At 41.9% G+C, this 24,125-nt stretch overlaps 1 protein-coding gene across 4 annotated transcripts in view; it reads right to left on the bottom strand.

The window, feature by feature from the left end:
• Positions 1-24,125, bottom strand: part of LOC144073061 (synaptotagmin-2-like) — an 82,092-nt gene that overhangs the window by 43,504 nt on the left and 14,463 nt on the right. For 3 of the 4 annotated variants that reach the window (XM_077598622.1, XM_077598961.1, XM_077598709.1), the window contains one exon: positions 1,733-1,800. The exons of the other annotated variant lie outside the window; for it this stretch is intronic. The gene's annotated coding sequence lies outside the window, so the exon portion shown is untranslated. The remainder of the gene's footprint in view (positions 1-1,732; positions 1,801-24,125) is intronic. 4 annotated transcript variants of the gene reach the window in all.

Genomic DNA, 24,125 nt, shown 5'->3' with positions numbered 1-24,125 from the left:
GTGCTGATAAAAATTGTCTCAATTTACTCAAATGTTACCGTTTTTCTTTAAAGAAAGATATTGCTGTCATCCTTCACCACTTTGCGGCTTCAGTACGCCACGGTTTTTATATTAAGAATCCAAATAAAAAATGTTCCATGCAAATTTCAAAAGCATGAGTGTACAGTGGTACCTTGAGATACGAGCTTAATTCGCTCCGGGACTGAGCTCGTATGTCGATATTCTCCTAACTCGAACGAACGTTTCCCATTGAAATGAACTAAAAACAAATTAATTCGTTCCAACCCTCTGAAAAAACACTTGGGGAGACTTTTAGCACCGGTGAATCGTAATATAACATAAACAAATTTAAATGAACTTGGATTACAATGCAGACACACTTAAAAATAAGTTTAATCTAACCTTACACTGGACTTAATTCTAATTTTGTTTTACATTTTTATACATTTCTCCCGGCCGGGTTGGCTGTTTGCCCCGCCTCCACACTGACTTTCAGTCAATATCGAGGGTTGTTTGAGTTTGTATTCCCTTCAAAATATTCCGAAAATGATGCACATAAATGTCCTGACAATAGGATAACGCACGACCACTTGCCAACGAGAAGGAGTCTTGAATTAGCGATCGCTCTTTAAACAGGAGCTAACAGGCTAAGGGGGGAAAAAAACAGTGAAAAAATGCAATGCTCCGCCCAGTGCTTGCAGAGACATTACAAAGAGGGAGTTCAGGGGAGAGAGCCAGTGCCCCTGATGTTCTTATGAGCAGCCAACGAAAGTAATATATACTCGTAGCGATCGCTCCACCATTCGCGCTGAGTGACGGAAAAAAACACTGAAAAAAATGCAACACTCCGCCCAGTGCTCATAGATATCTGTTATAGACGAAACAGATGCAGCAAAAAAGACGCTACAATGATAAACAGCCTCTCATGTCTTGGCCACCTGGCTTTCTTGTATCTCGAAATTTTTCTCGTATCTAGAGATAATTATTTGCTCGAAATTTTACTCGTATCTCGAAATGCTCGTATGTCGGGGTGCTCGTATGTCGAGGTACCACTGTACTCTAGTGTGCATTCAAGCACAGATAAGCATATTTTATACCATCAAATAAGAAATGATTATATCTCCAGTTTTAAAAGACATAACATGATTGATTATGCCAGTGTGAACAATAATCTTAGGTTTCTGAGTCTTTAAAAAGATGAGTTAACATTTATATTCTTTTAATGCGGCTTGAGTGGTTGGCACGTATGCCTCACAGCTCTGAGGTCCTGGGTTCAAATGCATGTGACTGACACTTTATTGCAATAACAGAACAACAAAAATACTTTTAAAAATCATCATATTTACATAGTTACATTCATAATTGAATAAGGAGAAAAGTAATTAATTTTCTTATTCACAGAAGTTTGAAGTTTCAAATTCGAAACAAAAAAGAAGTGACAGTTATCGTGATAATTATCGATAGACTGATTTTTTTTTTTAATCATGATTAAAAAAAAAAATCATATCGCCCAGCTCTAGCTAAAACCAAGATGGTTGACATTCGTTCTAGAAAAGATGGAGGCTGGTGACATGGCAGTGAGGCTTTGTAAACATGCTGGTCAGAGCAATGGCACTGGACTCCTCTAATTAAGTGGATAATTTGTCCATCCTCCCCAATATTGTCAAAGAGTGTGTCACACAGAGGTTCCAAGCAGTCATGAACATACGATGTGTGCTCGTGGGCCACTTACAGCCAAATGTTGAATCTTGAAGGAGTGGCTGAAGGTATTCACAGTGAGAAAGTTGCCAGGCCAATATCCTGTAAAAGAAAGATGGTGTCACCTCAAGATGCAAATTCATGGCTGTTTAAAAGTAACCGTTTAAATTAACTTGTTCACTGCCATTGGCAGAGATAGGCATCCAATCCATTTGAACTGGAAGAGACAAACAACAATTCACTCTCACACTCATACCTATGGACAATTTAGAGTGTTCAACCAGCCTACCAAGCATGTTTTTGAGATATGGGAGGAAATTGGAGTACCCAAAGAGGCACAGTGAGAACAAACTCCACACAGGCCAACCAATCGCAGGACACAAGGAGACAAACAACCATTCACACTCAAACGCATACCTAGGGGCAATTCAGTTTCCAATCAGCCTACCATACATGTCTTGGAATGTGGGATGAAACCGGAGTAGCCGGGGGAGAACATGCAAACTCCACACAGGTGTACCGAACTGGATTTGAACCCAGGTCCCCCACTGTGAGGCTGACGCGCTAACCACTCCCAGCCACCTTTGTAGGGACCGAAAACTTTAACATTTGAAATTTTTACCGTAAAAGCCCCTGAAAGACTTAAAATAATTTAAAAAATAAAATAAAAAAACAGCTAAAATGATCAAACTAGATAACTATTACATTTATTATCAAACTCAAGGACAGATCGGGTCTGCCACAGCAATTGGTGTAAAGTAAAAGTAAGTCCTGCATAGACTTCATGTTTCTCACCGAAATAAAATTGAGATATTTTTTGTAGTTCTCAATTTAAGGGGATGACATAAACCAGAGAATTTACAGTTTTTCCTTTTTGTTTTTTGATTAAAATAAAAGAGTAACGAGAATATTTACAGTTTTTTTACCTTTTGTTCTTTTGTTCAATAGATTAGTAAATACATTTTTAAAGAAAATTATGGTTCCATTTTCAAAGTTTAAAGATGCTTTATGGTCATTTTGATGATTTTCTTCTAAATATGAATGCAATCTGATTGAAAATATTAATTCATTTTCTGAACCGCTTTATCCTCATTAGTGTCGCGGGGGTGCTGGAGCATATTTCACCTGACTCCGGGCCAGAGGCGGGGGACACCCTGAATCAGTGGCCAGCCGATCGCAGTACACAAGGAGGCGGACAGCCATTCACACTACTGCTCACACCCATACCTAGGGGCAATTTAGAGTGTCCAATCAGCCTACCATCCATGTTTTTTGGAATGGGGGAGGAAACCGGAGTACCCGGAGGAAACCCAAGGATGCCCGGGGAGAACATACAGATGAACCGACCTGCATTTGAACCCAGGACCCCATACCTGTGAGGCCAGCGCGATAACCACTCAGCCGTTCTTTGAAAATAAATGCTGAAATAGGGCGCAATCTGAGGACAAACTCTAAATCTTAGAGGTATAGGCAGAAAATCTTTTTAGGCATGTTTATATCTGTAGGTAGCATGAGCCGAAGCTCAGTGTCGTCAGTAGTGGCCAGTTAGTCGCTTTTCAATTTTGGCAAGGACCAATACAACAACACCTTTAATATACGCATTTCCAAGCTCCCACAATGCAGTCAACAACATGGTGCCGTTATTCAAACTTCTAGAAAACCAGGATATTAAAAAAGACTTACTTAAGAGCCACCCAAATTGAGACCCATTTTACGGGGGCCCCCACTCCACTAACCCGCATATAAGCCGCTTTTGTCGGACAAAAAAATGATGACTGAATCGAGGGTACGTCTTATATGCACATAAAAACACGACATGCAAAAAACTGCAAATTGACGGCGCTGTGACACGATGACGTCACGACAAAATGGCGCCGTTGCGTCGCCGCGTGATGTCACAAACCAAGCGAATTCGGCCGATGCTTTCAATTATTTCAAAATAGAGATAAACAGATAAAACGCTAAACAAAATTTATTTTAACGTCTATGAATGAAATTCAAGAAAAAAACGTACGTATCTTGCATAAAACGTGAAAAAACTCACGTTCCAGGTCACTGCTCGCTCGGGGCACAGCCATCTTACCTAGGGCGCTGACGTATAAAGCTAGTTAAATGTGCTCTGAATGGCCAGATGCGAGTAGTCTTGATTTTGAAATAAAACAAAATTCCACTTGGATTGTTATAAATTTCCTATGTTTTCCGTTGTTTTCATTAAAAGTCAGGTTATATCCTTTGTTTCATTCAGGCACCTAAGCAAACAGCTTGGAGTCCCACAGTTGTAGTGTGAATTGTAGTCTTTAGTAGAGAGCACCGCGAACGTTTCCAGCGGAGTTTGATTCAGTGTTCCTCAAAGTTGACTGTAATGTGTTGTCAAAGAAGAATGCTCATCAAGATAGACTTGTTTCTTTTTTCAGATTGAATAATTTCATGTTTTGCATTTACAAAGACAGGCATATTAACTTCCTTATGATATTGACCCTAATAATGTGCTTTTGATTCATACACTCTCAGAAATACCACGTGATGATTTTTCTTCAGATTTTCCCTTCAAAGTAACACATTTGTACTCCCTATTAAAACCATGAATATGGATGTGAAAATTGGGAAATAGGGGGCGGCTTATACATGAGAAATTGTAAAATTCAAACATTTCAAGGCCATTTTCAGGGTGCGGCTTATACGTGCATGCGGCTTATACGTGCGTGCAGTTTATATGCGAGTAAATATGGTAATTGGAACAGGTGTTTTGCGCCGTTTCCAAGTAATGCACTGCCGTATCCTTTACGACCCCCCAAAAATTAAAAACAACATAGTGTCAGAAGTGGGATAAAGACATGTTCGTAACTGCAAAAGCATGAACGTTAAAAGGTTTTTATTTCTCTCCTTCTCAAAATTTGGTGATTAACAAGGCATAACAACTGTTCCGATAACAAAGGGTCCGAAAAAGAAGGATAAAAGCCATCTCTGCATTTTACAAATGATAGTTTTATAGACTTTAAACAGAAGCCACGGGGCTATAATGGGACAACATGCCCTGTCTCTCTTGCCATGATGCCACCTTGTATTCACTGCACCTCCTCAATTCAGCCTTCCGGTCAGCGGGGACATCTTGACTACATTGGATGTACATTGACATTTTTTTTTCTTTTATAAAATTATTTAGACATCAATTGATTGCTAATTCTTGTTATGTGTTGAATTAATCATTATACTCAAGATGGAAAGTCACAGTTACGACGATAAAATACTGTTCTATTGCAGCCACGGAGAAACACTCAGAAACACGTTATCATCTCCTTTAGAATATAATTAAATATGTACAATTGTGCTGAAAGAGGAAACATACTAAACGCATTAGCATCATTCTAGCAAGCGTTGGGAGTGTGGTTGACAGAAGGCTCTGACACACCTATAGAATCATATCACTAACAGGATAAGCCAATTAAAAAGCCTTATTTCACGTACTTATTTTTTTTATACATTCAAATTTGTCAAAGTTGTTCCCAACAGTCTTTTCTTTCGCCCAATCCAAGAATTTCTTCATTTTAATTTGACTTTAAAGGACCTTTAATATTAATAACGAGGAGCACTGGACCTGAATGTAGGACAGGTACAGGACTGAACAGGGAGGGGTAAAAACGGGCATGAATACCAAGTGATCGGACATGAACACACAAATACGCAGGGTTTAAATAGACAGACATGGATTGACGAGACAATTAGAACAGTGGTTCTAGGTGTTTGGTGAGTCGGTCTCAGGGGTTCGGTGGAGCCTTTGCCGCAGAGGTCAAGACACATCCACTTTTCATGTCTATTCACGATAACATGCCCCGCTTGACCATCACTGGCTGCAGATGATGATGTGACATTGCTTGACCAATCAGTGCTGCGAGGAATTTATATATCTTGAATTTGAAAAGCAACATATTTTATTTTCCACTAAAGTAGGGTTCAGTGAATGCGCATATGAAACTGGTGGGGTTTGGTAGCCCCAACAAGGTTAAGAACCACTGAATTAGAAACACACAAGTAACATGAGAGTCAGTGAGCAGGAGAGACACCAGGAGCGGAGAAACGGCGGGTGAAGTCAATGGGCAATCACAAGGACAGGCCACACAGGGGAAGAAACCCCAAACACCAAAACCCAAACATAGCACATAACCCATAGCTAACAATACGTGAATCATGACAGACAGCATTGCCAGACATAACAGTCTACTGAAGGAGAGAACTACTGTGTAAATAGACACATAACACAGTTAAAACTACGAACAGAACAATCTATTTATAGAGCATTAGTGAGATAGAGAGAAGCAGTCAAGAAGGAATTGTTGTGTGATATTGCAGCAGCATCTCTGATAGTCACCAGTAGTAATGAATACAATGATGATAGATAGAAAAGGTAACATTCAGTAGGGAAATCTGCTGTAGTTAAAAGCAACATTGTTACGAATACTAAAGATGTTTCCTATCGATTATATTAGCTTATGCTAACCACTTTACATACTGAAGACAGCTGTGGCTCCAGTGCTGCATGTGAAATACCCGCAGTCCTCCAGAGAAACAGTGTGAAAATGTTCGCGTGAGTCTTTGGCACCCAGCTGAGTGTCGGCTGTGACAGCAGTTTTCATGCTCCTTCACATTGCAGCATACTGACATGAGTGGAAATTGTTTTCCTGATTGAAAGGTCAAATAATCGTATTTCAAACCATCTTTTTGGTAAAGAAAATAAAAATAGGGCAGCTTGTCATGTTATATGCTAATACACCTCACATTGTGCTGGGTCATATGACAAAAATTGTCACGATAAAAAAATATCAGTCGATATTGGTAATTTTCACAGTAGCTATCATCTTTTTTGTTTCAAATTTGAAACTTCAAACTTCTGTGAATAGATAAATAAATTACTTTCCTCCTTATTCAAATCTGAAAGTAAGTATGTTACCTTACTTTATAAGAAACAAGCAGCTGCTTGTTTGGAACCAAAAGACAATTGTTGTGCTATTTAAAAAAATCTCTTTTGAAAAATAGTTGTGTAACAAATAAAAGATGGAATTTACACACTTAGAGAAAGTGAAGAAATTCAATCACTCGTCTATTAGGATCCGACAGCCGTTTCTGGCCACCATAAAAAAATTCAACTCTCTACGTTGCACGGTTTGGACAAACGTAGCGAAAGAATCTTAACACACCCACACACACACACTCACACACCCATAAATCACGTTTTATAAGGATTATAGATTAATTTATTCTTGTTATTAGCACATTTACAGCAAAGATAGGTAATTACCTTCTGATAAACGAACACCTTTTAGTTTTTCAACAACCCACTCCATTTATTAATTATTAATTTATTACTGTTATTAGCACCTAATATCTTCAATAGCTCCCAAGCCATTTGACAGATTTACACCAAATTTACAGAAAAGATAGGTCATTACGTTATGTTTGGTTTTTCAATAATACATTCCATTTATTAATTATTAACATACACGCAAACACACACACATAAATCACGTTTTATAAGGATTATAGATTAATTTATTACTGTTATTAGCACCTATTTTGTATAGGTGCTAATAACAGCTCCCAAGCCGATGGATGTATTGGCACCAAATTTACAGAAAAGATAGGTAATTACCTTGTGTTTAACGAACACTTTTTAGTTTTTCAATAACACGTTCCATTTATTAATTATTGATTTATTACTATTATTAGCACCTAATATCTTCAATAGCTCAAGAGAGTAGCAAGCTAACATATTTCAGGTCAGGCATACTCATCGATAATATTTGCAAATGGTCAAAGCTTTACATAGTTTACATACTTAGGTAAAGGTAAAGAAATTCAATCACTGTTAGGATTCGACAGCCGTTTCTGGCCACCATAATGTCAACTCTCTACGATGCAGGGTTTGGACAAAAGTAGCGTGAGAATAATAACAAAAAACATCCACCCATCCTTAAATCACGCTTTATCTATTCCTACTCCCCGAAACACTTTTTTTTCCTGTCGTGACGGAAAAGACTCGGCGAGACATGATGGTGCTGGACGCGCTGACCCAAGGCGCCTTTCCACGCCATTTACAAACATCATTTTGGGGATAATTTCCGCCAGCGATTTTCCAGGTGCACACACAGACACCTCCTTCCGTACTCCTCGCTTTATGAGGATTAGAGAATAGATAAAGTGTGATTTATGGATGGGTGGATGTTTTATAACTCCCATCATGACAGAAAAACAAAATGTTCCGGGGAGCACCTAGAAACTCGCTGGCGGGGTGCTCGGATTATTCGACGAAAGACGCTTCGCCGACGGACGTTTGACAGACGGACAGGTCGCCGAATGGACGTTCCACCGAACGGTCAATCGGCCGAACGGCCGCTCGGCCTCCCCGGATCGTGTGTGTACAAGTTTTGCAACCTCGGCCCGCGGGCCATATACGGCCGTTACAGATAACATTCATTTAGGAATAACAAGGGCATGTACTGCCTGCCCCCCGCAATAACAAGGGCATGTACTGCCCCCCGCTGGGCATATTTCTAAATACAAGTACACAGCATATAATGACAGCAATCATGTTAAATCCATCCATAAAACAGCATTTAATGATCAAATACAAATACTGGAGCCCTTTGGACATTAGAACCGAGCCCAGGGAAGTGAATTCCTCGGTAAAATGTCGCGATGATGTAGCGATAAGGCAAAAAAACGTCTATATATACGACCATTCGCCAAACGGCTCAAAATGCATTTAATGATTAAATACAAATACTAGTATTTGTATATACAATACTAGTATTGTATTTTATACTAGTATTTTATTTAAAAGAAGACAAAGGAAATTCACATGTTCTTCGTGTACACAGACTAGATGTCCGATGCGCGTTGTGAGACAACGGAGCTCGACGTCGCCGCTTGTCGGCCATTTTAAGAACAGAGCCATTCGCCAAACGGCTCAAAATGCTCTCAAATTCGGTCAAATCCAGCCGAAAACAGCGTTTAATGATTAAATACAAATACTAGTATCTGTATTTGCGACATCAAATGTCGGATAGGCACTGGGGAAACACACTGTTGATGTGTGTGGTGCTCATACTTTGAAAAATTTATGGAGCTCGGGATTTCTTGCGGGGCATCAGCGTTTAATGATTAAATACAAATACTAGTATCTGTATTTGCGACATCAAATGTCGGATAGGCACTGGGGAAACCCACTGTTGATGTGTGTGGTACTCATACTTTGAAAAATTTATGGAGCTCGGGATTTCAGCGGGGCATCAGCCAACCCAATCCGCTCATGTGTCACTATCCTCGGTTACGCTCGGGAAAAAACGCCGCCGATGTGTGTGGTGCTCACGCTTAGAAAAAAATTATGGTGCTCAGGATTCCAGCGGGGCATGTGTCACCCCTGTCCGCCCACAGAGCACTGTGCTCGGTGAAAAACCCCTCCAATGTGTGTGGGGCTCAAATTTGAAAAAAATTCTGGAGCTGCAGATATTCAGCGGGGCGTCGTCCAACCCAGTCCGCTCATGGCGCACTATTCTCGGATAGGCTCGGGGGAACCCCCGCCGATTTTTAAAGTGCTCAAACTCGGGAAATATATGGAGCTCGATAATGAAACTCAGCATGTGTCATTAAAATCCGCCCACGAAGCACTGTTCCCGGGGAGAAATCCCCCGATGACCGTAGGGATATGATTTACCTACTCGGCGGGCCGGATTAAAAATCCTAACGGGCCGTATATGGCCCGCGGGCCGAGGTTGAAAAACATGTACACACACGATCCGGGGGCGGGGCGAGCGCGCCGGCGAAACCTCCGCTAGGCCGAACGGCCGTTCGGCCGAGCGACCGTTCGGTGGAACGTCCATTCGGCGACCTGTCCGTCTGTCAAACGTCCGTCGGCGAAACGTCTTTAGGCGAATCATCCGGCCACGGCTGGCGGACCAATCAGCCACGCAGTGCGTTTAGGACACATCATGTAAAAACAACAATTCATACATCAACTCTGCTTTCAGCTGTAACAAATAAAAGTTGAGTTTACACACTTAGAGAATTTGAAGAATCAATCACTAGTCTATTAGGATCTGACAGCCGTTTGTGGCCACCATAAAAAATGTCAACTCTCTACGTTGCATGGTTTGGACAAACGTGGCGAGAGAATCTTAACATACACACACACTCACACACCCATAAATCACGCTTTATAAGGATTATAGAAGAGAATATGAAATATTATTTCATTCATTTTCTGAATCGCTTTATCCTCACTAGGGTCGCAGAGGGTGCTGGATCCTAACCCAGCTAACTTCGGGCCAGAGGTGGCCAGAGGTGGCCAGCTGATCGCAGGGCACGAGGAGACGGACAACCATTCAAACTCACACTCATACCTCAAATCCAGGTCGGTCCACCTGTGGGGAGTTTGCATGTTCTCCCCTGGCCTGCGTGGGTTTTCTCCGGGCACTCCGGTTTCCTCCCGCATTCCAAAGACATGCATGGTAGGCTGATTGGACACTCTAAATTGCCCCTAGGTATGAGTGCGAGCGTGAATGGTTGTTTGTCTCCTCGTGCCCTGTGATTGGCTGGCCACCAAATGTCCCTCGCCTCTGACCCGCTGGGTAAGCTGGGATAGGCTCTGGCACCCCCTAGTGAGGATAAAGCGGTTCAGAAAATGAGATGAGAGAAATCCGCCTACCATACATAGTTTTTTTAATGAGGAAGGAAATCAGAGTACCCAGAAAAAAACCCACACAGGTCGGGGGAGACAAAAATAATTTCACGATAATTATCGTTATCGTTTTATCACCCAGCTCTAACTTGACATAATGAAAAAGACAGAAATTTCCTGGAGAGCTCACATAATTTGATGCAGACAAATCTAAGCTCAAAAACATGTCTTGCAAGATCATAAAATGGCTTCACGACAGGGGTAAGAGACTGATTTACTGATTTTCACACACAATCAGGTACTATGGAATTGCTTGGTTACATAATTTGATCATTCCACTAACTAGTATATGTGATGAAAAAGGACTGAGTAATTTACCGCCGAAACCAAATGGAATTTAATGAGGCTCTTGACAACCATTACTAGTCCTTGGGTGAGCCAAATGAAATGAACAGTGCTGACCTAAAGCGAGAAGTAGGTATAAAACCATTCATTCATTTTCCATTATGCTTTTTCGATTTCATGTTTAGGGGGTTGGGGGCTTTTGTGTTTTGGGCATTTCCCTTTTGTGACTTGTGTGATTACCAATGTTCCCTCTAAGCTGCGCACGTGCGCAATTGCGCACTACTCTCGTCTTCTCTGCGCACAGCAAATCATATGGAGCGCACAAAATATATATATTTTTTTATTTTATTTTATTTTATTTTTTTTTTAGCTGTGAGGCCGACGCGCAAACCACTCATCCACCGGGCCGCCCATTCATAGATATTAATCATTACATTTTATTATTACTAAATCAGTTATGTGTAGTAGACATGCACCTGCTTATGGCAGGTGTGATATTTGTGTGTGCCCATAGCGAGCAATGATGATGTTGCTCACACCAGTACTCAGTGTGCTCAGGGAGGTTGTCTTTCTGCCCAGACAAACAAAAAAATAGAGGGAACATTGGTGATTACCCATTGATTTCAGTTTCTGATTGTCTCATCAACCCATGTCAGTGTATTCAAACCTGAGTCTGTCAGCCCGTTGTCAGATAATCGATTTTGTTTTACGGTCAAGCCAGTACATGTATGTCCGATGCTACTCATGTCCCTTCATGTTTTCCCCGTAAGTTCGGTTTTGTTTGTTGCTTTGTTACGTTTCCCTCGTTTTGTTATTGGAAGATTTATTTCATAGTGAATGTTTGTTTAGTAAAGAACACGTTAGTTTACTGCCTTCCACTTGTCTCTGCCTGCTTGCTTACAATTAGGTCCACACATGCTCACTATAACATTTTGCGGCGGTGCATCTTATCTCAGTACCATAAGCACGAAGCGTACACCCTGAACTGCTTGCCAGCCAATCGCAGGGCACAATGAGACACACAATTAATCTGGCACATACTCATATTTAGAGCCAATTTAAGTGATCAATTTCAATTAGCCTACCATGAATGTGGGAGGATACCACATTACCGGGAGAAAAACCCGCACAGTAGAACAGGCAAACTTTACACAGGAGGGCTAGAGCCTGGGACTGATATCCTTGATATTGGAACTGTGTGGGGGATGTGCTAACAATTTGGTCACCGTATGTCCTAAACCAATTCATCAACTTGTAAAATCCTTGTGGTTGCCATTAATAGTACAAGAAGAACCAGCTCTAGAAATGAACTTTTTTTACATTAACCAGCTTTGAAATATTACCACTCATACCTCTGAAACTAGTGTTATCGAGGTTCACTCGCCTGACTTCGGTGCAGGCAGGCGTGGGCTCAATTCCCGCTGGTGACGGTATGATTGGGAGTGAGCATGGTCATTTGTCTCTCTGTGTGCCCTACGACTGACTGGCGACCAGTCTAGGGTGTAGTCTGCCCTTCGACCGAAGACACCTGGGTTAGGCTCCAGCAACCCCCGCAACCCTTTTGAGGATGGGCGGTATAGAAGATGAATGAATGACTGAATGAATGAACTCTGAAACTAAGGAACAGATCAATCACTTTCCCACTGTTGTAATCTTAGTTTGGTTACTTTGACAGATATAGATGTCCAACAAATTTGGACTTGGGAGATTGGCAGCGATCTCCCGACGAGGCAGCTCGCTGCCTCCTCGCGGGCCGGCCGGGACAACCCCCAGACTGGCCGGCCCAACGCTTCCTTATAAGCCGGTCCAGACGACCTCTGGACCGGCCACACTAAGTTTCGAATTTCCACCATGCCCTCCCCACCTATTTTTTTTGTTATGGTTACTCGGTTTTGGGACATCTGGGATCTGTCCCTTAGGGGTGGGAAACTGTTAGGTTTGGTTGGGTTCTGTGTGTGTACGTGTGTTTGCTTTTCGCCTCTTGTGTCCCTCCTGGCTTCCCCTTTCCTGTCGTTGAAAAGCTGCGTGTGATTGACAATCAGTTCCCCGTTCTGTCTATTTAAACCACACATCATTGTTGGAGCACCTGCTTTGTTTCCACGTTCCTCGCTTACCCGTGTTTTCCACGTCAGGTTTGATTTTGTTATTTGATTTCTAAGTTGTTGTTAACTTTCGTGAAACCCCTCCTGCCTAAGGAATTAGTTTTGTTTGAGCACTCCATTGCCTGCTTCCCTGCTTTTGGGTCCACTCTACATTTCCACACTCTACGTCGCTCGCCAAAAACGTGACAACAATAAAAGCATTCAATCAATTCAATCACTCCAGTCTTCACCAAGAATAGTGTTCAATTTAGCCAGTACTTGAAATACTCAAGACAGTCATTCCATTGTGTTGTCTTCTCTTCTGTTTTTTTCTGTCTCCAACACACGTAGCACTTCACTGGCAGTGCTGCAATGCATGGGTTTAACATAGTAGGTTACTCCGCAACATTTTTCATGGTCTGAAGCTCCTGCTCTATTTTCCTGACAGCTTGCATCACATCTTCAATGCTGACGTGATCGCCAAACTCCGCCTCTCGGTGTTCCAGCAAAATGCCCTGTTGATCACGTCCGATAACAAAGACACCACCTAGCACAAAACCCTCTTCCAAGATGTTCCCCTTGAAGCCCTTTCCAAAGGCTCTGAGGCCATTCCGTCACATGTAAGCATGCACAGTCGACCAGTGTTGTACACAATCTAAAGAGCATAACAGTGGTTGCAAACTTGACAGATTGTTGACTGTGGGAGTCCTTTAACGTCAGCACAAAACAGCCAGCCACCTTGCAGTGGAGAGGTTCACTCGCCTGATTTCGGTGCGGACAGGCGCGGGCTTGATCCTGTTGGTGGCAGTATGATTGTGATGGCGTATGGTTGTTTTTCTCTCTGTGTGCCCTACAGCTCACTGACGAGCAGTCTAGGGTGTAGTCTGCCTTTCACCCCAGGTCAGCTGGGTTAGTCTCCAGCAATCCCCGCAATCTTTTTGAGGATGCGCGGTGTGGAAGATAAATTAATGAATGACAAATCAGCCATTGATGACACTTCTTTTGTACGCTGATATATACCGTACTGACATGAACTGAACTGTCTTAGAGGCACTGTCATTTCCTTTGATTTGGCAAAAGTAAAGACTAATGTTAAAATGCCTGTCAAATTTACATGAATGAAAAAAATGAGTTAGTAATGTAATAAAGAGCGGCCCGGCGGCTTGAGTGGTTAGCGCGTCGGCCTCACAGTTCTGAGGTCCTAGGGTCAAATCCAGGTTGGTCCGCCTGTGTGGAGTTTGCATCTTCTCCCTTGGCCTGCGTGGGTTTTCTCCAGGTACTCTGATTTCCTCCCACATTCTAAAATTATGCATGGTAGGCTGATTGGAAACTCTAAAATTGCCCCTAGGTATGAGTGTGAGCGTAAATGGTTGTCCGTCTCCTCACGCCCTGCGATCGGCTGGTCACCAATTCAAGGTGTCCCCCGCCTCTGGCCCGAAGTCAGGTGGGGTAGGCTCCAGCACCCCCCACGACAGTAGTGAAGATAAAGCGGTTCAGAAAATGAATTAATAAATTAATATAATAAACCATTCAAAAGGGAAAACAGCTGAGGAGGTCTGTTAGTGTTGAAATCCTGTAGGTGTGTCCATATCGACAGTCAATCATACAACTATATAACCCCTATAGGCGCCGTTCAAAGCGGCAGCCAGTTGCAGTAGCTCCCTAAACCGTCACTTGTATTTTGTGTTTTTGCAGCTTTTTTACAGCTTTTTTTATCCTTTATTTTTACGTTTTATTGTCTCTTAAGATTCTACTTGTTACTTTACTTTATATTTTATACTCCATACTTTAATGTTTTACAACTTTACTTTCAAGACTCTACTTCAAGACTAAAGTTCTGCGAGAGGCAGTCTTTGATCTATTAGGTTAGTTTATCTTTGCAAATTCTGGACATTACATTTTTTACCCATTCAGCCATGCCTCCGCTGTTTTACACAAAGGATCAGCTATTAGCGCTATGCAACACCTGGATGCTCCTGGACCTGGACCTCCCTGCGGAGTTAAAGAGGAAGAGAGCAGGATGCAGAGCTGGACAAAAATGTCAGGAGAGAAAGCGAATGAACTAACACCAGACTCTCTCGTCTCGGTTGGATGGCTTTCAACTGGTGAGGGCGGACAGAAATGCTGAGGAGAGCGGTAGGAAGAAAGGTGGGGGACTAGCTGTTTTATTAATAGTAGATGGTGCAGCCCCGGGCATATTACGGTAAAGGAGCAACTTTGCACTCGAGATATCGAGCTATTAGCTGTTAGCATCAGGCATTTTACATCCCCCAGGAGTTTTCACACGTTATCGTAATAACTGCGTATATACCTCCTTCCGCCAATGCGGCAGTCGCTCGCGATCTGCTTCACGGTACTGTGTCAAGGCTGCAGACGTCACAAACCCAGTCTCTCCTTCTTATCTCTGGTGATTTTAACCATGCTTCCTTGGCTTCTACTCTCCCCACCTTCACTCAGTATGTGAAGTGCCACACCAGGGAACAAAAAACTCTGGACCTGCTGTATGCCAACACAAAGGAGGCCTACAGCTCAGTCCCCCTGCTCTGTCCCCACTGGGCTGCTCAGACCATAACCTGATCCATCTGATCCCCACCTACATCCCTATGGTGAGGAAAATAAAACCTACCACAAGGATCAAACAAAGATGGACCTAGGAGACCAGCATGGTACTGAGGGACTGTTTTGAGACCACTGACTGGGAAGTGCTGTGCAATTCACATGGGAGACATTGACAGCTTGACCCACTGTATCACAGATTATATTATTTTCTGTGTTGAGAAAATTGTACCCTCCAAGAAGGTCTGTTGTTTCTCCAACAGTAAGCCGTGGGTCACCAGGGATCTAAGGGCCCTCCTGAACAAGAAGAAGAGGGCTTTTAGGTCTGGGGAGAAAGAGAGTCTGAAAATGGTCCAGAAGGAGCTGAAGAGAGAGATAAGGAAGGGAAAGACCATCTACAGGAGGAAGCTAGAGAACCAACTCCAGAGAGGCAACACCAAAGTATCTGGAGGAGCTTGAGGACCATTTCGGGGCATGGATGCAACAGTGAGAGAGACCCGGAGTCTGGAGACAGGGAGTGGGTCAATGAACTGAATCAGTTCTTTAACAGATTCAGTCCTGCCCCCACTCCCCTGACCCCCCAGACCAGAAGCAACTCTCCCCACTCTTTCTCCTCCTCCTCTTCCTCCCCCTCTTCCACCGGTCTCTGCACTACTGTCAATCAGGTGATAAAACAGCTAAAGAAGATCGAGGCAAGGAAGGCTACCGGTCCAGACGGCCTAAGCTCCAGACTACTGAGAGACTGTGTGGATCAGCTTGGCAAAGTGATTCTGCATATTTTCAACCTCAGCCTCAGTCTGCAGAAGGTCCCCACCTTGTGGAAAACTTCCTGTGTGGTCCAAGTTCCTAAGACTGCGTACCCCAGGGAGCCAAATCACTTCAGACCGGTAGCATTAACCTCTCACCTGATCAAGACATTGGAGATAATCATCCTCAATCACCTCAGCCCCCTGATGAATGCAGAGCTGGACCCTCTGCAGTTCGCCTATCGTCCAGGCATTGGTGTGGAAGATACTACCACCTACCTGATGCACAGGTCTCTTTCACACCTGGAGAACACGGGAAGCACGGTGAGAATGATGTTTTTTGACCTCTCCAGTGTGTTCAACACCATTCAGCCGGTCCTACTGAGAGGGAAACTGGAAGAGGCTGGAGTAAGGAACCACCTAGCCACATGGATCATAGACTTCCTCACTGACAGACCACAATATGTGAGACTCCAGGACTGTACGTCTGATGTGGTAGCTTGCAGCACGGGGGCCCCACAAGGCACAGTGCTCTCCCCACTCTTCTCCCTCTACACATCAGACTTCAAACATAATACAGACACCTGCCACCTCCAGAAGTTCTCTGACGACACCGCTATTGTTGGACGAGTGATGGACGGGAACGACCTAGAGTACAGGGGAGTCATCACAGCCTTTCTTGACTGGTGTAGGCAAAACCACCTCTACATCAACACCAGTAAGACAAAGGAAATGGTCATCGATTTTCGGAGGAATCCTCAACAGACCACTCAGGTGAACATCCAGGGTACAGACATTGAAATCGTGGAGAATTTTAAGTACCTGGGTGTTCACCTCAACAACAAACTAGACTGGTCCACAAACATAGATGCCCTGTATAAAAGGAGCCAGAGCCGCCTCTACCTACTGAGGAGACTACGGTCCTTTGGAGTGTGCAGGACACTGCTGAGGACTTTTTACGACACTGTGGTGGCATCTACAGTGTTTTATGCAGTGGTTTGTTGGGGATGCGGGAGCACGGAGAGGGACAGGAACAGGCTGAATAAGCTGGTCAGGAGGGCCAGCTCTGTTCTGGGCTGTTCTTTGGACTCTGTGGAGGAAGTGGGAGAGCGGAGGATGCTGAGCAGGATGATGTCCATCATGGACAGCACCTCCCACCCCCTGCATGAGTCTGTGGAGTCCCTCCGAAGCTCTTTCAGCAATAGACTGTTGCACCCTCATTGCAGGAAGGAGCGCTTCCGCAGATCCTTCATCCCATCAGCTGTCAGGCTCTTTAACAAAACAAATAGCTGAGTGTTAAGACCTACCGTATGTATACATGTACATCTATGTGTAAGTATGTATTTATATATACACGTTTATATATAGGTATGTATGTGTATGTATGCGTATATATATATATATATATATATATATATATATATATATATATATATATATATATATATGTATATGTATGAATGTATATATACGTTTATATATAGGTATGTATGTGTATGTATGTGTATGTATGCGTATATATATATGTATGCGTATATATATATATGTATGTATGTATGTATATGTGTATATGTATACATATATATATATATATATATATTTCAGCAACACACTTATTTCTTTACATATTAATTCATGTATTTAATTTATTTATTAATTTACTTATTACCTATCTATTTATGTCTAAAATGCTTTTCCTATATCTGCATTCTCACCCTCTTGCTACTGTGACAATGAAATTTCCCAAATAGGGGATGAATAAAGTTATCCAATCCAATGCAACTGGCACTTGCGAGTGCTGATGATATCGTGAGGTAGCATTTCACAATGTCAGAGAAATCCATCCCAAGACTCAATGTTGGAAAAGCACTGCACTCCAACTCAAATTGAGGGTGAAAGCTCACTTACTCGCTTACTTTTTTTTAATCTTCATACCGCGCATCCTCGGAAGGGTTGCAGAGGTTTGCCAGAGCCTCTCCCAGCTGACTTTAGATGGAAGGCAGAGTAATAGACCCTAGACTGGTCGCCAGTCAGTCGTAGGGAAGACAGAGAGACAAACGATCCTTCGCGCTCACAATCATACCGCCATCAGCACCGAAGTCAAGCGAGTGAACAACACGAGGCGGCTACACACTTACTTAACAACCAAATTTAAAAAAAAATAAAAAGTAGAAAAGAGAACAGAATACAGTGGTACCTCGAGATACGAGCTTTTACGAGATTTACTCGTAACTCAAATGAACGTTTCCTATAGAAATGAACTAAAAACAAATTAATTCGTTCCAACCCTCTAAAAACACCAAAAACAGGAAATTGGATTTGACAAACATTTTTATTTGTTCTAATTCGGCATCTACTAACAAAGTAACAAATAACTAGAGGTTTAATAGTACTAAAATGTGTTTAATAGTACTAAAATTAGACGGATTTTGCGGAGGGGATAAAGAGAGGGGGGAGAGAGGGGGAGAGAGAGGGGGAGAGAGATAGAGACTTTTTGCACGGCAACGCGCTCGTAACATAAACAAATTTAAATGAACAGACACAAAAATACATTTAATCTAACCTTGCACTAAACGTAATTCTAATTTTGTTTAAAATTTTTATACCTTTCTTCTTCTGGGTTGGCTCTATTTGCCCCGCTTCCACCCTGACTTTCAGATGCAACCTATCGAGGGTTGTTTGCTTTTGTCTTCCCTTCAAAATATTCAGAAAATGATTCACACAAATGTCCTCACAATAGGATAACGCACGGCCACTTGCCAACTTGCCCGGGAAGTAGTACTCCTCTCGTATTTAGCGAACAAGCTCCGCCATTCGCACTGACTAACGGGAAAAAAATGCACTGAAAAAATGCAACGCTCTGCCCAGTGCTCGTAGAGACATTACACGAGGGAGTTGCGACCAGAAAGATAGAGCCCATGATCAATGTTCCCTCTAATTTTTCGTTGGTCTGGGCAGAAAGACAACCTCCCTGAGCGCACTGAGTACCAGTGTGAGCGACATCATCGGTACTCGGATGATTCGCCTAAAGACGTTTCGCCGACGGACGGGCAGGTCGCCGAATGGACGTTCGGCCGAACGGAGGTTTCGCCGAAACGGGATTCGCGCGCTCGCCCCGCCCCCGGATCGTGGGTGTACAAGTTTTTCAACCTCGGCCCGCGGGCCATATACTGCCCGTTAGGATTTTTAATCCGGCCCGCCGCCGGTGTTGTCCAAATTATAGTAAAAATCAATGATTCATTTCCCTTTGCCGCTCATCACTCTCAATTTATTAGTCTACCATCAATGGCAGCCCGGGAATAAGCACTTTTGGGCGGGCATGGCAGCCCGGGAATAAGCACTCTTGCGCGGGCATGGCAGCCCGGGAATAAGCACTCTTGGGCGGCCAGATGTAGCAGAACCGAGCCGTAAAATGACAGCAATCGGGTCAAATCCATCTTAAAACAGCATTTAATGATTAAATACAAATACTGGAGCTCTTTGGACATTAGAACCGAGCCCAGGGAAGTGAATTCCTTGGTAAAATGTCGCGATGGAGGCAAAAAAACGTCTATATACGTCCATTCACCAAACGACTCAAAATGCTCTCAAATTCGGTCAAATCCAGCCAAAAACAGCGTTTAATGATTAAACACAAATACTGGAGCTCTTTGGACATTAGAACCGAGCCCAGGGAAGTGAATTCCTCGGTAAAATGTCGCGATGGAGGCAAAAAATCGTCCATATACGTCTATTCACCAAACGACTCAAAATGCTCTCAAATTCGGTCAAATCCAGCTGAAAACAGCGTTTAATGATTAAATACAAATACTAGTATTTGTATTTAATCATTAAACTAACAAATACTAGTATTTGTATTTAATCATTAAACTAACAAATACTAGTATTTGTATTTAATCATTAAACTAACAAATACTAGTATTTGTATTTAATCATTAAACTAACAAATACTAGTATTTGTATTTAATCATTAAACACTGTTTGAACGAACGTTCATTCGGCGACCTGTCCGTCTGTAAAACGTCCGTCGGCGAAACGTCTTTAGGCGAATCATCCGGTCACGACATCATCATTGCTCGCTATGGGCACACCAGTATCACACCTGCCCCAAGCAGGTGCATGTCAATGTTCCCTCTAATTTTTCATGTAAAACATGCTGTAAAACACGAAAAACATAAGAGTGGACAGAGCTACTGCCACTGGCTTCCGCTTAAACAGCGCCATCATGGGGAAAGGGGTAAAAAAAAAAAATACTGCGCGCCATATGATTGCTGCTGCGCAGAGAAGACGAGAGTAGTGCGCAATTGCGCACGCGCGCAGCTTAGAGGGAACATTGCCCATGATGTTCTTATGAGCAGCCTCTCGCATCCGCTGTATGCTCGTATATCAAAATTTGTCTCGTACCTCAAGATAAATATTTGCTCGAAATTTTACTTTCATCTCAAATTGCTCATATGCCGGGGCACTCATATGTCGAGGTATTACTGTAAAAAGCAAAATCAATGTATCAGGAAAGAAGTCATAACAGAAAACTAAACAGGAGATCATACTTAGTCTGGTTTTGAAAGTGCAAAAGATATAAAAATATCAGGGGGTAAAAGAGTTTGATATTATAAGTTCTTATCTGTAGCTGAGTGACTTACACTGTGGTGATATCAACTGTAACACATCTCTTCTGTACAGCAGCCCAAGAAGACTTTTCAATTAATTATTCATTCATTCCTAAATTAGGCAATGGCCCCCTAAGCATACTTCCAAAGGGAAAAGGAGACAAAGGTAATGTATTGCGTTTTAATGCACATATCACTCCTGATTAAAATTCAAACTCAGACACCGTGCTGTTGATGGCTAATGATTTATTGTCTTACCTAAAAGTAGTGTTTTAGTTACTTTTAAAATATGGCGATATGGCACAGATATTTCAAGTGCGCTGCAAGTCCACTGCTGCAGAATTAATGCAGCATGTGAGAAATGAGCCTTTTTCTCTTTGATAAATAACAGTCGAGACGGCCTGGTGGATTGAGTGGTTAGTGTGTCGGCCTCACTCCTGGGGTCAAAGGTTCAATCCCAGGTGGGTCCTCACTGTGTGGAGTTTACATGGTCTCCCTAAGCCTGCGTGGGATGTCTCCAGGTACCCTGGTTTCTTCCCACATCTCAAACATGCATGCTAGGCTGGTTGAACACTTTAAATTGCCTCTAGGTATGAACATGAACATGAATGGTTGTCTGTCTCCTTGTGCCCTGCGATTGGCTGGCCACAGATTCAGAATGTCCCTCATCTGATGCCCATGGTTTGCTGGGATAGGCTCGCGCAATCCCCGTGCCGCTTAGTGAGAATAAGCCATTCAGAAAACCGATGGATGGAAATAACAGTCAGTGCTTTAAGGATGCTCTTCACCTACAGTCAGACACCAATGTTTACTATCACTTACCCTCCGATAGAGTTGGAATCTGAGTGTGGCATCACAGATCAATGAAATGGTGAAAAAAAGAAGAGTAATCAATGTTTTTTTTTCAAACAACAGTTGTTTCTGCACAATATACAAAATAGCTAATGTTGCAGTCTTATATTATTGAAAAAAACTAAATCTTGTTTTGTGCCATACTGAAATATAAGATATGATTATTATGATCAACACCTTTCCATAGACTGAAGCAAGCTAATCTCCTTGAGGATAATGTGTAATGTTGAGTAAATTGTAAGAAAATTGAAAAGGAACAGAAGATTTTCATTGTTATGAACATCCGCAGTAACACCCTCCAAATAAATTAAGCAAGACAATTCCATTTAACTCAAAATTGTTTCAAACCAGCTTGTAAAAAGTTCAAAATCAAAGGTGCACCACCAATCAATCAGCTGGCCAATCAATCGGGGCCAATTCAATCAATCCTGTCTGCTGATTGTGTCAAGAGTCATTTAGCCAGATTAGCATGGTAGCATGTAGCATGTTTTTTTTATCTAAATCAAGCAGAGAGGAACTATTTTGACTGTGAGCACAGTACTTAAAGTACTGAGATTTTTTATATATAGAGTCTATTTATATATTAATACATTACAGTCTTTTCATATGCTTATAGCTGTAATATTTAATAAATACACTTCTTCATAATTGTACTTGTGTACTTCTATTTCTGTATAGGCGCGAAAACATGTAATATAGTAGTAATAATAGGGGTGATCCTACTTCACGGTTTTACGATTATCGTGGCCATGTCTGCATACCTAAGACTACATAAATCTGTATGACTGGCTACAAAAATCCTTATGTGGACTTCAGTTTCCTTATGTGAATCGGCACCAAGAAAGAACATTTACTAAATACACTTTATTACTGTGTGACACAAAAAATACACTTTTAAATCAATAATGTAATCACGAAATAATAGAATGCCCATAATAATGTTTGAAAAGAACTATTATATATGATTGGCATTGTACTCTGAAACTGCCATCCTTGCCAAGTTCAAATGTTCTTCATCTGGCTTTAAAAAAGCAACATCCCACCATGTTCATTTTGCATAGCAGCAAGGCAGTCTCTGGAGCTAATGATTTCCTAAACTCAGTTTGAACTTTCCGGACTTAGCTGAAGACGCGCTCACCTTTTGGGAGGCTCCATGCTTCTACATTGCCACCTGTGCACTAGAATGTTGCGATATACTTGGACTGGAAGTGGGGGATTTATGAAACTAAAGGAAGCTCTTATAGACAGTCTACAAGAGCTTCCTTTAGTTTCGTAAATCCCCTTCTCTTCGGTATGTGCAATCATGGCATTAGTCTTAGACTAATGCCATGATTGCACATACCGAAGAGAGTTTGTGGAAAAGCAAAGCGAAGTTAGGTAAGTCTGGCAAAATACGGCAAAAGTGATGAAAAAAAAAACATTAACAAAAACTTGTGAATCCATATGACTTTAGCACGTTGGCCGTAGTGTTGTTTTTTTCTCACAAATCCGTATGAGTTATGGAAAATCCTTGACAGGGATGTGTCTGGTCTACAATATCCGCGAAATTTGAGGGATTACTGTATTAAGGAAGCTGATTTCCACTCACAGGACCTCCATTTCTGGCCAAACATATGCTAAGGGAGCTTTTTTCTTGCAAATCTTGCTATCTTGTTATCAAAGTGAGAAAAATAACTGCAACACCCAATGATGTAGTTCATCTAACCCATCTTAATTTTTTCATATATCAGCAGCAGTAGAACAGGAAACAGGTTCATCACAATCCTGTATCATTATTCTAACATTGTCTGTCAAACACTAAAGGCTTTATCACTTATTGGCTCTCACCAAATCATCACTCCTGCATGTTTAATAAAACAAAGCAGATGTAGGCTTAATGCCTGAGTAATGAAAAAAACGTACATCCTTGGGTAAATATCACTTTTTCCACCTGTAACACCATGTGAAACAGTCTACTAAAGGCTTATCAGTTATTCAGGAGGAGAAGGGCTTCAATGCAGCAGTAAATCACTGGATAAATTACCGTCTGCAGCTTGTCAGTACATTAAAACGTTGATCTTTAAGCCAGGGTTGTGTCCCAATGTGAATCAGAGCTCAAGTGTGGTAGAAACTCTGGAGGAGAAAATGTGTTTCATGATGTTATAATACCTGTAGCATATTTTAAACCCTATTATAGAAAATGTGAATTAAGCGAGGCATTTCACTAAACAGCCTTCACCAAAAGGAAATCAAATATATAGTTCTCTATTGCTGGTTTATATTTTAAAAGTAATGGGGAAGAAATGAAATACCAAGAATGCACTATACAAATCATTTTTCCTTTCCTCTTTTTGTCCATTCATTGCTGTTCCAGGCTGAAGCTCCTCTTGAGATAAAATGTCCTGTATTAAATAATTCAACACCTTCCTTCTTAGGGTAAGGGCTGGCTGACATCCCACTAATCTTTGGCAGAGCCATGGATTCAGTTTTCACAATGTTTCACTTATGTAATAGAACATCATCACGTAACTCAGATTTCCAGAATACCTCACAGAAGATTTGATCTAACCTGCCTAATGATTTGTAT

The sequence above is a fragment of the Stigmatopora argus genome, chromosome 1 (assembly GCF_051989625.1).
Source record: "Stigmatopora argus isolate UIUO_Sarg chromosome 1, RoL_Sarg_1.0, whole genome shotgun sequence".
NCBI classification, from domain to species: domain Eukaryota; kingdom Metazoa; phylum Chordata; class Actinopteri; order Syngnathiformes; family Syngnathidae; genus Stigmatopora; species Stigmatopora argus.
Note: the sequence above shows the minus strand (reverse complement) of the source record. Positions and strands in the feature narration are given on the sequence as shown.